The sequence below is a fragment of the Notamacropus eugenii genome, chromosome 6 (assembly GCF_028372415.1).
Source record: "Notamacropus eugenii isolate mMacEug1 chromosome 6, mMacEug1.pri_v2, whole genome shotgun sequence".
In the NCBI taxonomy this organism is placed as follows: Eukaryota; Metazoa; Chordata; class Mammalia; order Diprotodontia; family Macropodidae; genus Notamacropus; species Notamacropus eugenii.
This window is the reverse complement of record NC_092877.1, coordinates 124,274,124-124,287,423: the sequence shown is the minus strand read 5'-3', so window position 1 is coordinate 124,287,423 and position 13,300 is coordinate 124,274,124. Positions and strand designations below refer to the sequence as shown.

Genomic DNA, 13,300 nt, shown 5'->3' with positions numbered 1-13,300 from the left:
CATAATATGGTAGGAATCATTTTCCAAAAAGTAAATTAAATGCTGATAATTTCCTTTACCCCAACATTTTTAATTTGAGGGTGAGAGGAGATGGAAGATTGTTTTGAGATTTGTGATTTTATCAGTATGGTATATATACTACAAGGAAACTTCTCCCATGTGAACTGGCAATTTATCCATAGATTATAGTCATAAAGATTGAGAGCAATGAGAGGTTCAGTGCTTAAATCATACATCCACAGTCAAATAGTTATTGTGCCAATGATGACTTAAATTGGTCCAGTATTCTGTATACTGTGTCATACTACTTATCACTCTTCACTTTATTTTTTAAATTTTTTAGTAAATGATTAATGCTTATAATTATTATTAAATAAATCATCCAGTGTCACACAGCAAATAAAGGGAAGAGGAAGGACTTGAAGCTTTCTCATTTCAAGTCCATTAGTCTATATACATCACCTGGTTTTGGCTACCATTCTTTATCAGACTTCAATCACATGTGCTTTTTTGCTTTAAATAGCTGGTTTCGAGCTGTGAGCTCTCCCACTCAGCATGCACTTGCCTCCCCCCACCTCCAGGTGCAGCACCACCTCTGCTCTCTCTTAAGGGTTTAAACCTGCCACTTCCAAGTTCTCTATGGATGATGATATTGCAGCTCTCGTTGTTGACAATGGCTCTGGCATGTGCAAAGGTGGCTTTGCCAGAGACGATGCCCCTCGGGCCATCTTCCCCTTCGTTGTTGGGTGCCCCAGACATCAGGGTGTGATGGTGGGTGTGGACCAGAAAGACAGCTACGTGGGGGATGAGGCCCAGAGCAAGAGAGGTATTCTGACCCTGAAGTACCCCATTGAACATGGTATTGTCACCAACTGGGATGACATGGAGAAGAGCTGGCATCATACTTTCTACAATGAGCTCCTTGTGGCCCCTGAAGAGCACCCTGTGCTGCTCACAGAAGCACCCCTGAACCCCAAAGCCAACAGAGAAAAGATGACTCAGATTATATTTGAGACTTTCAACACCCTAGCCATGTACTTTGCCATCCAGGCTGTACTGTCCCTGTATGCCTCTGGTCGTACCACTGGTATTGTGATGGACTCTGGTGATGGTGTGACCCACACTGTGCCCATCTATGAAGGTTATGCCCTTCCCCATGCCATCCTCCATCTGGATCTGGCTGGCTGTGATCTGATGGACTACCTCATGAAGATCCTGATGGAGAGAGGGTACAGTTTCACTACCACAGCTGAGAGGGAAATCGTGCATGACATCAAGGAGAAGCTGTGTTATGTTGCCCTAGACTTTGAGCAGAAGATGGCTACTGCTGCATTTAGCTCCTCTCTGGAAAAGAGCTACGAGTTCTCTGATGGTCAGGTTATCACCACTGGCAACAAGAGGTTCCGGTGCCCAGAAGCTCTCTTCCAGTCATCTTTCTTAGGTATGGAATGCTGTGGAATCCACGAAACTACCTTCAACTCAATCATGAAGTGTGATGTTGACATCTGTAAGGATTTGTATGCCAATACCATATTGTCTGGTGGCACCACCACGTACCCAGGCATTGCCAACAGGATGCAGAAGGAGATTACAGCCCTAGCTCCCAGCACAATGAAAATCAAGATCATTCCTTCACCTGAGTGCAATTACTCTGTTAGATTGGAGGCTCCATCCTGGCATCTCTTTCCACCTCCCAGCAGATGTGGATCAGCAAACAGGAGTATGATGAATCTGGGCACTCCATTGTCCCCTGCCAAATGCTTCTAAATGGACTAGGTGTTTTGTTTTTTTTTTTTATTTTTAATTTTTTTTGTCAAGAGGGCATGACATGATAATTGCCCAAAAAAAGAGATGAGATTGGCATGGCTTTATTTGGGTTTTTTAAATTTGTTTTGTTTTGGTTTTTTGGCCCTTGACTCAGGATTGAAAAACTGGAATGGTGAAGGTTATGACCAGTCTAAGTATGTTGGAAGCAAACATCCCCAAAGTTCTACAGTGTGTATTCAGGACTCTTGATTGTACATTTGTGTGTGTGTGTGTTTTTTAATAGTCATTCCAAATATTGTATAATGCATTGTTACAGAGAAATTAGCGCTGTAATGAGCTAAGTAACAAATCCAGATGGGGAGGGGGGAGGGGAAGAGGGGGAAGGTACTAGTATTGTTTTACATGTAAGTTAATGTAATCCTTTTAAAACCTTTTTGTATCTTCTGCCTTAATACTTGTTCCTTTTTTTAAATTGTCAGCTGTATTGAACGGCCCCCTAAATTCCCTCCCTGCCCCAACATAGATGTGAATGAAGACTTCACAGTCTCCCTGCGAGTTTTATGAGATTGGTGCCAGTACTTGGAGGAGGGGAGGAGCTTTATCTGTACACTGACTTAAGACGAGTTCAAATAAAAGTGCACATGCTGAAGAAAAAAAATAGCTAGTTTCTTTGTTGTACTAAAATATCATTTAAATTACTCATACTTTTGTGTCTCACAAGGATCCCTCATTTCTACTCTCCACCATCATCCTCATTCAGGTTTTATTATTGTTTTGTTTGCATATTGTTTTGTTTAGATTATTACAAGGCCTTCTAACTTATCCCCCTACATTGAGTCTTCTTCCACTCAAATCTCACTTCTATCCTACTTCCAGGGAAATAGTTAATGAAGGAAAATGCTATCTTTTGCACTCATTTGTTTAAAAAAAAGATAAGTGTATCTATTGTTGAAAATATATGTATATATTTATCATTTGTATGGGAAAATATGTGCACATGCATATATGTGTATATTATACGTGTGTATATATTATATATACATATAGCACATATATATGTAAGGATACATATAAACCCATATATACATAAGCATGGATACACATACATACATACGCATGCACACACATACATACGCATGCACACACATGCACATATACATACATACACATGCACACACATACACAGATACATACATGCGCATGGACACACATACATACACATGCATGCATACGCACATATATACATACATATGCACACACATACATACACATGCATGCATACGCACATATATACATACACATGCACACACATATGCATATACAACCAGGCACATTAGTATACTTCTATAATCACTGCTAGAATGTGATGCTTATGGATCTCTTGAGGTCAGGATTTCTGGTCCACAGTTGGCTAAGTAGACCTGAGATCCTCCCTAGATTCAACATTAATCCAGTGAGCTCTGGTAGATGAGGGCTCCCCAAGGTGTCTGAAAATGGGGAAATTGGCCCATGTTGGAAATAGAACAGGTCAAAGTTCTTGTGCAAAGTGCAAATTTGTGAGTTGCCTATGTACTTTCAGCCTGGACAAAAAGGAGAAAATGAGTATTTTCAAAAAAAAAGGGAAGAAAGAAGGAGGAGAAATAAGGTTAGGGGAAAATAAAAATAAAAATATATGGAGGTTTTAGTGGATTGTAAACTTAACAAAAGTTTAGGCTATGATGTGGCAGGTAAAGAAATTAATGTGACCACAAACTTTATTCAAAGAAGCATGGGATTCAGAAAGAGAGAATGACTGATTCTGATGTATTCTGCCTTGGTCAGATTATATTTGGAATGTCATCTTTTTTTTTTTTATTATGGGTGCCAAATTTTGGAAAGTTATTGATAAGATAAAATACAGAAGGGGCTTAGATGGTCTAGAAAGATGACCATCAATGAAATATCCCATATGTATGTATTAAGTTCTAACTATGCCCCAAGCATGCTTTCATTCTTTTTTGGCCCCATCCCAAAGAACTGCGGTAAATTTACTGTAAGTTCAGTGTTTGGCTCATGTCTAAGATTTTCATGAAGCAGGGTGTTGGTGGGGAGAGAGTTAAGGTATAAAGCAGATCAGGTAGAGGACAGTCATTTAGTTCCTACACACAAAATATATTCTTAATGCAAAAGACTTGCAATCATGCATTGATAGACATTTTAAGCAGCTAAAACTGCTTAAAACTGCTATTGTACCCTCCCAGGAACCTGAGATTTAAATAGAAAAAGAAGAAATCTGTAGGAGTGCTGAATAAGCATTCTACATTTAACTTTCAAAAGATTGGGATCATCATCTCCCCAAGAAGCACTATTGTGGATATAGAGAAGAAAATTTCCTATATAGAACCTAAGAGCTTCAGATATCATGAACCAATAGTCACACAAAAGGCTGGTCAAATTCATCTTGGGATCACTGTTCAGTCACCTAGATATGCAGGAAAAGAAAAACAATGCAAAGGAAAAGAAAGAAGAGACAACTAGGGCCCTCGGGTTTACCTAGGAAGATCATGTGATTCACCTGCCATGTGCTCATCATATCCACAATGTGACCAGGGTGAGGGGAGGTCACCTACCTGTTTTCTTTCCTCTCCAGAGAGAAGTTGAAATAATCCTGATATAATCAGCAAGTATAAATAGGTCTCACTCCTTTTTAAAGGCCCTTGAATCTTCAACTCCTCTTACTCAGTGATCAATAAAAAGATTGCCTTGTTATTTCAAAACACAAGTTTCTCACCACCAAGTCATAGATGTCTTTGAAAACTGCCTGAAAAACTCAGTGTGCACTCTATAAGATCACCAATGAAAAATAATAACGTGCTGAAACGAATCCCCCCCTTTAACACACTTTTCACATCTGTCTTTTTCTTGAATAATTCCAGTTCAGTGAGGGGAAATACTCTACCTCCTTAGGTATCCCTATTTCACTTTTTCATCCCTTTCATTGTTAGAAAATCCCCACCTCCTTTCTTCAAACCTAAATTCACCTCTGCTATTTCAATCAATTTCTCCTGTTTCTTCTGTCTAGGTTCACACTGAAGTCTCAGCCATATTACACATGACTGCTTTTCAAGTTTATGAAGAAAGCTCTAATGTCTCTCATTCGGGTTTATCTTATTGAATATGAATTAAATTTGAATTAAAATCAAGGATCTTCATTTGGCTTACCCTCCTGTAGACACCCTCATGCTTACTAACATACTTCATAAATTGTAGAATGCAGGGCTAAAAGCACAATACTCCTGATATGGTCTGATTGTGGTACATTTACTGTTTCAGCATATTAAAGATTACTATATATTAGTGTACTAATCTTTCCATTTTTCCTGCTTCCTAACTGCCCCCCGGAAGTATCATAATATTAGGGAGAATCAAACCCTGTAAGTTAGAAAGTGAAAACAATCACTTAAAGATTTGAACTGGTGAATTTATATTGGTGAACAAAGAGGGATGTGGTGAGTTGGAATCATAGCAGGAGTTGAAGTTATTGAATGTCAACACAAGTGTTGGAAAGCAGAAAAAAAGAGCCCTAAGCATTCAGGATACAGTGTAAAATCAGAAATGAAAAATGAATGAAGTAAAAGCAAAGGGGATTTCAAATCCACTTTGTGAGGCTGCATCTGCTGTGACAGTTTATTAAGCTGCAAGGCTAGAGATCCTAAAAAAAAAAAAAAAAAAAAAAACCACTAAACAGAAGACCTACCTAAATATCTACTACAAACCAAATGGAATTGTCACAGAGACTCAGCTAAGGACTACCTAAAACGAGCATTAGCATTTCAAATGGTAACATTACCTGATTGATTTATTGAGTGAAAAGGTTGAGAGAAATCAGATCAAACTATATTCAGATCCCTGTGTGGACTCTAAAAGTAAAGAGCAGTTAGAATGAAGGAGATACAGAGTCTGTGAATGAAAGGGAAAAAGGAATTCAGCACCTTTAGGATGCTGTCCAAAGATACTTTAGAAGTGAGTCTCAATCCCAAATCAGGTAAATCATTTACCAGGTTGGAGCTTCTCTTGGGAGACACAATAGAAAACATAGCCAATGCACTGAGATAACTCGATATTGCTGATCTAAAAGATATTTAAATTCAAGATCAAGTATTTAAATGTTGTTCTGTTCCTTTTATATCTTGCTATAATTATTGGACATGAGCTACAATTTAATTTATTTTTTTAGTCTCAGTTCTATTCATTAAGAATTTAAGTACCTACTCTGCTCTATGGCAGACACTGTGTTAGGCACTGAGGCTGTAAAGACAAAGCCAAACAAGCCATTGTCCCTAAGGAACTTATATTATGAAATGGGGGGCAAATTATCTATCTATCTATCTATCTATCTATCTATCTATCTATCTATCTATCTGTCTGTCTGTCTGTCTGTCTGTCTATCTATCTGTCTGTCTGTCTGTCTATCTATCTATCTATCTATCTATCTATCATCTGTCATCTATCTGATAGATACATACATGAATATATGTAATATTCAAATTGGATATGTACATGTTTATGTTATAGATGTATATATGCACATATATCTAGAGATAGTGATAGATATATGCATACATATATATACACATACGTGTGTGTGTGTGTGTGTGTGTGTGTGCAAAATGATGTCAGGAGGTGCTAACAAATTGATGACTTACCAAATTGGGATGTGATAATGATCACATCCCTGATGTGAGTAAACTGAGTAAAAAATGAGGAAGGATTGCAGTCTAGGCATAGTAGTCAATCTGTGAAAAGGCACAGGTGTGAAAGATGGAATGCAATGCACAGGAAACATCAAATGGACCAATTTGGCTGGATCATAGGGAATGTGAGGGAAAATCAAATATATCCAGCATTAGTTTGAGCCAGATTGTGAAGTACAAAGAAGATTTCATATCTGATACTTTAGGTTATCATAATGATAATAAAAGGCACTTTGTAAATGTTAAGTCATTTAATCCTCATAACAACTATGTGATGTAAGTGCAGTTATGTTCATCTTACAAATAAAGGAACAAAGTTATAGGGAGCTTATATGACATGCCCAGAATCATAAAGTTAGTATATTTGGAAAAATTCAAACTCAACTCTTCTTAACTCCGACTCGCATGCTCTATCAGGTCATCTAGCTGCCTATACCAGAGAGCCACTGGATCTTCTTGAGCAGAGGAATGATAAAGTCAGAATTGTCATTCATTCCTTCTAATTCCTTGCAACAAGAGAATGATTGGACTAATGTTTTCAGGTTATACCATGCCTACTGAAGATAAAAAAAAAATCCCTCATTCATTTCCATTAGGACAGAAGCAGAATGGCTACCTCAGACAGGGTTCAGGACTCACAGTTTCTCCAGTCTCACTCTTCTTTCATTTCCAAACCCTTTGTATTAGTCACAGAGGAATTCAGTCTAGCCTGACCTGAAAGCTCACTGTGAGCTTTCTGGGTCATGGCCATACCTTTTCTTTTATATTTTCAGTAATACAGCTTCTAGTATATCAATGCTACATAAGCAGCAGTATGAGAGCTCCTGTTGTGCAAATTCTCTCTACCAGTTAAGATTACTTCCATCTATAATTTAGTAAATAAATTTTAAGGAATTGTCTGAGAAGTCAAGAGATTAAGTGCCTTCCCAAGATCAGAGGGGCTTATATAAATATCACTGGTATGATCTGAAACCAAGTCTTCCCAATTCCAGGTCCAGCACTCTACACTTTGCTTCACTGACTCAAATGTTAAATAAATATTGGTGAATATCATCAATGCATGTGTGTATATGTATGTGCATATGTGCATGTGTGTGTGTATACCTGTGCATGATGACACACTCCTGATCATGAGCATGTATGTCTGTGTGTATTGGGGAAGATAAGTATTCCCTATTACATAAAGGTCAAATTCCCCTGCCTCTAACCAAATGCTATGTTCCTTCCAGTTTGATTTTATGTCATTCATCTCCATATATATTGTGCATATTTGCTTTTCATTATTCACTGAAAACTTTCCCCCATTCCTCTTCAGTGCCTTCACTCATGTCTGACCCCATGTCTGGAAAACCAACCTTCTCATTTCTCCATTTCCAGTTGTTAATAACCTAGTCATCTTGTAATACTCAGCTCATATTACCTTATCTTGCCCTTCTTTCCTGATCTCTATCTATACACCCCTCCAAGTTAAAAATATTTCCTTTGTCAGACCAGGAAGTGAACTCTGTTGCTGCCTTTCCAGGAAAGTCCTCTTTGTGAAAGGAGGTGGGGAGCGAGAGACAGATACAGAGAAGGAGACAGAGACACAGACAGAGACAAGAGAGACAGAGACACAGAGACAGAGAGAGGGAAAGGAGACACAGAGAGATAGACAAGTCAATAGAGAAATGAAGACAGAAAGAAAGAGACAGAAACATTGCAGCAGTAAGCACCCTGACACATCTATAATGACCTGCTAGCACTGGTTCTTAGATCTGCTTTTCTAAAAGGAAAGCAACTTTTGAGGGTCAATAATCCTCTTTAGTCACATATAACAATAGAGAAAATACAAACAGAGGAATAAAGACCAACAGACAGAGCTTCTAACAATGTGACCACAAGCAAAACATACATCAAAAATCAACAGACAAATCCATTACATATGTACATACATAGTTACCAGAGAGAGAAGCACCAATATCTGGATTTTCAAAGAGGGTAGATGGAGCTCCTTAATGGCTATTTGGAATCTCAGCTGGCACATAAACCTTCCAAAGAGTAAGCCCCAAGCAAAACCTAACCTCAGAGTATACACACACGTTTTAGAGCTGCAAGGCATCACAACCCTAGCGATGCAGTGCTTCATTAGAAATTGACAAAATATGTGGACCTTCCCCTAATCAAGTTTCCCTTAGTGGTCTCCACCTGGGGCTTATTAGTGTACAGGGAAGATCTTTAGCTCCCATTAACATAAATCCTATTAACATTACACACACACACACACACACACACACACACACACACACACACACACACACACACACACACGAAGAAAATTAGAGACAGAGAGTGAGATCAAGAAACAGAGAGGGAGAGAAAGGCGAACGTAGAAACAGACAGAAAGATGGAAACAGAGTGGGAAAGAAGGAAACAGAGACAGAAAAAGAGAAAAGAGTGAGAGAAGGTGGGGAGAGGATTAAAATAGGTTTGTGGCTGTCATTTGTCATTGTGGGGTCCACATGTTTATTCCAGGCACTGTCTCAGAATGCAATACAATCCAGCTTATTTTTATCTGCAAACAAAACCATTTTAAAATCACCAACAGTTAAAATATAAAGTTTAAAGAGAGCAAGATCTTTCTGGTGCCAAGTTGCAAGGCAGGGGATGGGAAAGAAGTGAAGAGGAATAAATTCACTATAATGGGTTTCACAAAGCTAATCAATATTATTTTAACGCTTAGGGCACTGTTTCTATCCACATTATCAGTAGCGGGGACATTTAGAGAAACTGAAAAAATTTGCCCATACAGATCTCTCCTTAATTAGATTAATGAGCCAGACGAAGCTCCAGTGGCTACTGATTGTACTCAGGTTGTAATAGCTGTCTTTCACTTACAATGGGCTCTGTTCTGGTGCTAACTATCCCCCTTTGGTTTAGGGGCTCAAAAGTTCCCAGGCTTCCTCACATTCCTCATTGTCCGCATGACCCGATCTTTTAATCTTTTCCAGCTAGAAAACATTACACTTCTTTAAAAGGGTTACCAAAATGCTGCTTTCTATTTTGCATTGTAACTTTGTATATATGTATATCTTGTGTACTAGAGTTTAAGCTAATTTTGGACATGCCCCTTTTTTTATTTAACGTTTGCATAGTGCCAACAATAGAAGTTCCATCTTTTGCTTTTTCATACACCACTTCAAAACTTTCAGGGAGAAGAGGGAAAGGAGAAAGAGATGGAAAATACAAACAAACAAAAAAACTGTGGAAATTCTGCGTGTTTGTCATACCCAATCCTCTTGAGCTGAGGCAAAGAAATCAATACCAGCCATTAATTTGGTCAGGCTCTTTGGCCTGATACATGGTATTTACTGACCTAAATTAAGCTATTAATTTTAAATCATATGGCTCTGGATTAGGGAGAGTATGAATCCCAGGGGCCAGAACCGGAATACAAAATTCTCAATCTTAAGACCTGTTCTTATAATTATTAATCATTCAAATATCTGGTTAAAGGAGATGAACATTTGAAGTTCTGAATAATTTCATGTCTATTCAAAGAATACATAGGAACACACTACTTCAGAATGTAGCATCTTATAGAGTTTAGATTTTAAAATAAAATAAACATTCTTACTCTATTTGGAAAGATATGTAAATTAAAAATACTTCTAAAATGTTGAATTTTGTCTTTGTTTTCCAAAAATAGTTACTAGGTCAAAAAGGAAATCAGTGTGGTATCCAATGACTACCCACTATGCTCTTCCTCAAATATAGTCTTTGATTGGTTTAACCTATTTTTGTTTGTTTTGTTTTCACTTACTGATTTTTTTTTAGGTGGCCACTAGTCACAAAAGGAGTACGGAGAAATTGTGTTCATTGACACAGAATGGGAATAATTACCCAATTAAGTCATAACTGCAGGAAAATAGAAAAATTCATGAAATATGCATGTGAAATACATCTGAATATTTTCCAAGCTTCTGCTCTGTTGTTTTCATTTGCATCTGCATTTGAAAAGATATTGTGTTGCTGAAACAGATCGCCACATTAGACATGCCCGCACAGCTGCTGAGCAAGTTATGTTTATTAAAACCGAAGGGTAGGTTGAGCACATGCTCAACTTTTCTAATGACCCGGGAGCCAATGATAGGAAATATGTATTTGCATTATACATTTTCTAATTCACACTTCATCTAGAAGGTGATTCTCCCTATCTATTTAACAAGACAGGCAGTGGTCATAATTGCTGGAGAAATCATTCTGAGAATCATAGCTGTAAAATATATCTTGAAATGGGTCTATTTGTGTTCATAACCCTGCATGTTTCAACATTACAACCAATCCCCTTGATTTACATTTTTCATATACTTTTAATCTATATTTTGTGGATATACATCCAATTTAGGCACTTACGATTTGCTCCAAAGCACAGTTCAAAGTAGTCATATCTAGAATTACTTTCTGGTTTTGGGTAAATCTGAGAAATGGGGATCTTATTTGTTCCCCTTGAACCACTACCTCTTTCAGACAATGTGCCCTCTTCCTCTTTTTCTCAACATTCTAATTCCCTTTCTCTATGACTTTTCATAGAGCAGGGATAAGGGGCATTGTGAAGAAAAAATAATTATTGGAAAGCTGCAACTTAAAGGAAACAGGTCATGACAGGTGGGTAAAAACTTCTACCATGATTTAGAGAGAGGAATATGTCATAGCACACTAATGATTATTGAAATCATATCAGGGTTTCTTTCTTATCATATTACAGAATCTTAGAATTGGAAGGAACTCCAGAGGTCATCTCCAGCCAATCTGTGAACAGGACTCCATTCTACAAAACAATCAACAAAAAGTTATACAACCTTTGTTTGAAGAGTTCCAATGAAAGGGAATTAAGTGCCATTCATATTAGCCTATTTCAGGAGTGGGGAACCTGTGCCCTCAAGGCCACAGGTTCCCCACCCCTGGCCTATCTGGAGTAAAATTTTGAATTGTTAGGAAGTTTTTCAATATCTTAAGATAATTTTGCTTATTTTCAACTTCTATACATTCTTAGTCAACTTGTTAGGACAGAAAGAGTTCTAATTTTGAATCTGGACCTGGAGGGAAAAGCACTTTAGTTGAAATCTGATCTAGGATACTTCTGAACTGTATGACCCTGAGCATGTCACTTAACTCCTGTTTGATTCAATTACCCTTATCTGCAAAATGAGTGTAACATCTCAGGGTTGTTTGTGAGGATCAAATGAGATAACATTTGTAAAGCACAGCACAATCCTTGGCATCATCATCATTATTAATTATTCCTGAGACATTATACCTCTTATAGCCTAAAATTGCCTTAGGGTATCTTGGTGACTTTTTACATTGCTGGTTTGTATTGACCATATAGTCAATTGAAATCTCCATTTTTTAAAGAGGAACTGCTATACAATGTTTCCTCCATGTTGTACTAATTCATTTCATCTTAAACCCAAGTTTAAGATTGTATTTATCCCTATTAAACGTTATGTTCTTAGAGTCAACACATTGGTTGCCTGTCAAGATCTTTTTTGAAACTTTACTCTTTAATGGATCTTATTAACTAACTCTGTGTCACTTCATCACTTATATCTACACATTCATCAACATTATTAATAAAAATACTAAAAAAGACAAGGACATACCAAGTACATTTTACAGAAGACCTCCTACAGAGTTGACATTAAACCATTAATGGCAATTTCTAAGTCTAGACATTCAACTAGTACCAGGTTATCTAACTGGGCCTTTATCTAATCTATATCTTTCCATCTTTTTCACAAGAATACCATGTTCTATGAGAAAATAAATAATTACCTATCTAAAACATATGCCACAGAAGTAGTTCAATCATGATTTGCTAGAATGTCTGTAATTCTATAATTCATATTCATGTCCTCATACAAGCTTTTTAAGGGAGATCACTGACCACCTGGATATGTTCAAGGACTTCTGCTATCCCATGGATATTTTCTTGACCATCAGTTATCACTAGCTCCTGCTATGTCACTGGCTGATTCCTTTGTCTACCATATATTTTCATCATGACATATATAACCAAGTTTGTTTTACCTTTATTCCTGTTAGACTCCTTGTTTGTAAAAGAGTACATCCTGCTTAGCCCATCACTGCTTCTCTAATACCCTGTGGCTGATCTCCCAATCCACTTATTAGATAACTATAGTTCTGCATGATTCAAAACAAGAACAATATTGGGGATGAGTTTTTGTTTCATAAAGATTATGGTCACTAAAAAGAACTTTATATTTCCTAAAGGCAACCTTAACTTCTTCTCTTCCTCCTTTTACAATTGTAGATTCATTTTACTGTCCATTGACTACATATCTTCAAGATATATATGACCAAAATACATGCATACAGATATAGAAATACATATCAGAATACATATATGGTTGTTTCATTGTCTTTAGCGTTCAGACACCAGAACCCTTGCTCCAGGAAGGTAGGCTTTTTTCCTGATGCAATCTCATCCCTCCCTATAGATTACTTAGTCTTTGCAAACACTCAGGGTAGGCTTAGTTCATTGGAATTTAGTTACAAGTGTACAAAAACCCAAGGAAAAATGACTTTTTTTGGCTTTGATATGTTGTATTTATTCCTCTCACTTGTCTTATATTAATTCATTCGTTTGAAGGCTGATCTTCAGTTTAAAATTCTATTATATTTTCAGCAAATCTATAAGCTTAATAATTCCAATTAGATGACATGTTTATTTCCCTCTACCTGTTTTATCCTTAAATGTTCTTGGAATGATTTTGATTAGTTGACATTCCTTAAAGTGA

The 13,300-nt window shown here is 37.2% G+C and overlaps 1 pseudogene; it reads left to right on the top strand.

Annotated features, from left to right (window-relative positions):
• The first annotated feature begins 639 nt into the window (after positions 1-639).
• Positions 640-2,016, top strand: LOC140512119 (actin, cytoplasmic 1-like; annotated as a pseudogene).
• Positions 2,017-13,300: the final 11,284 nt, after the last annotated feature.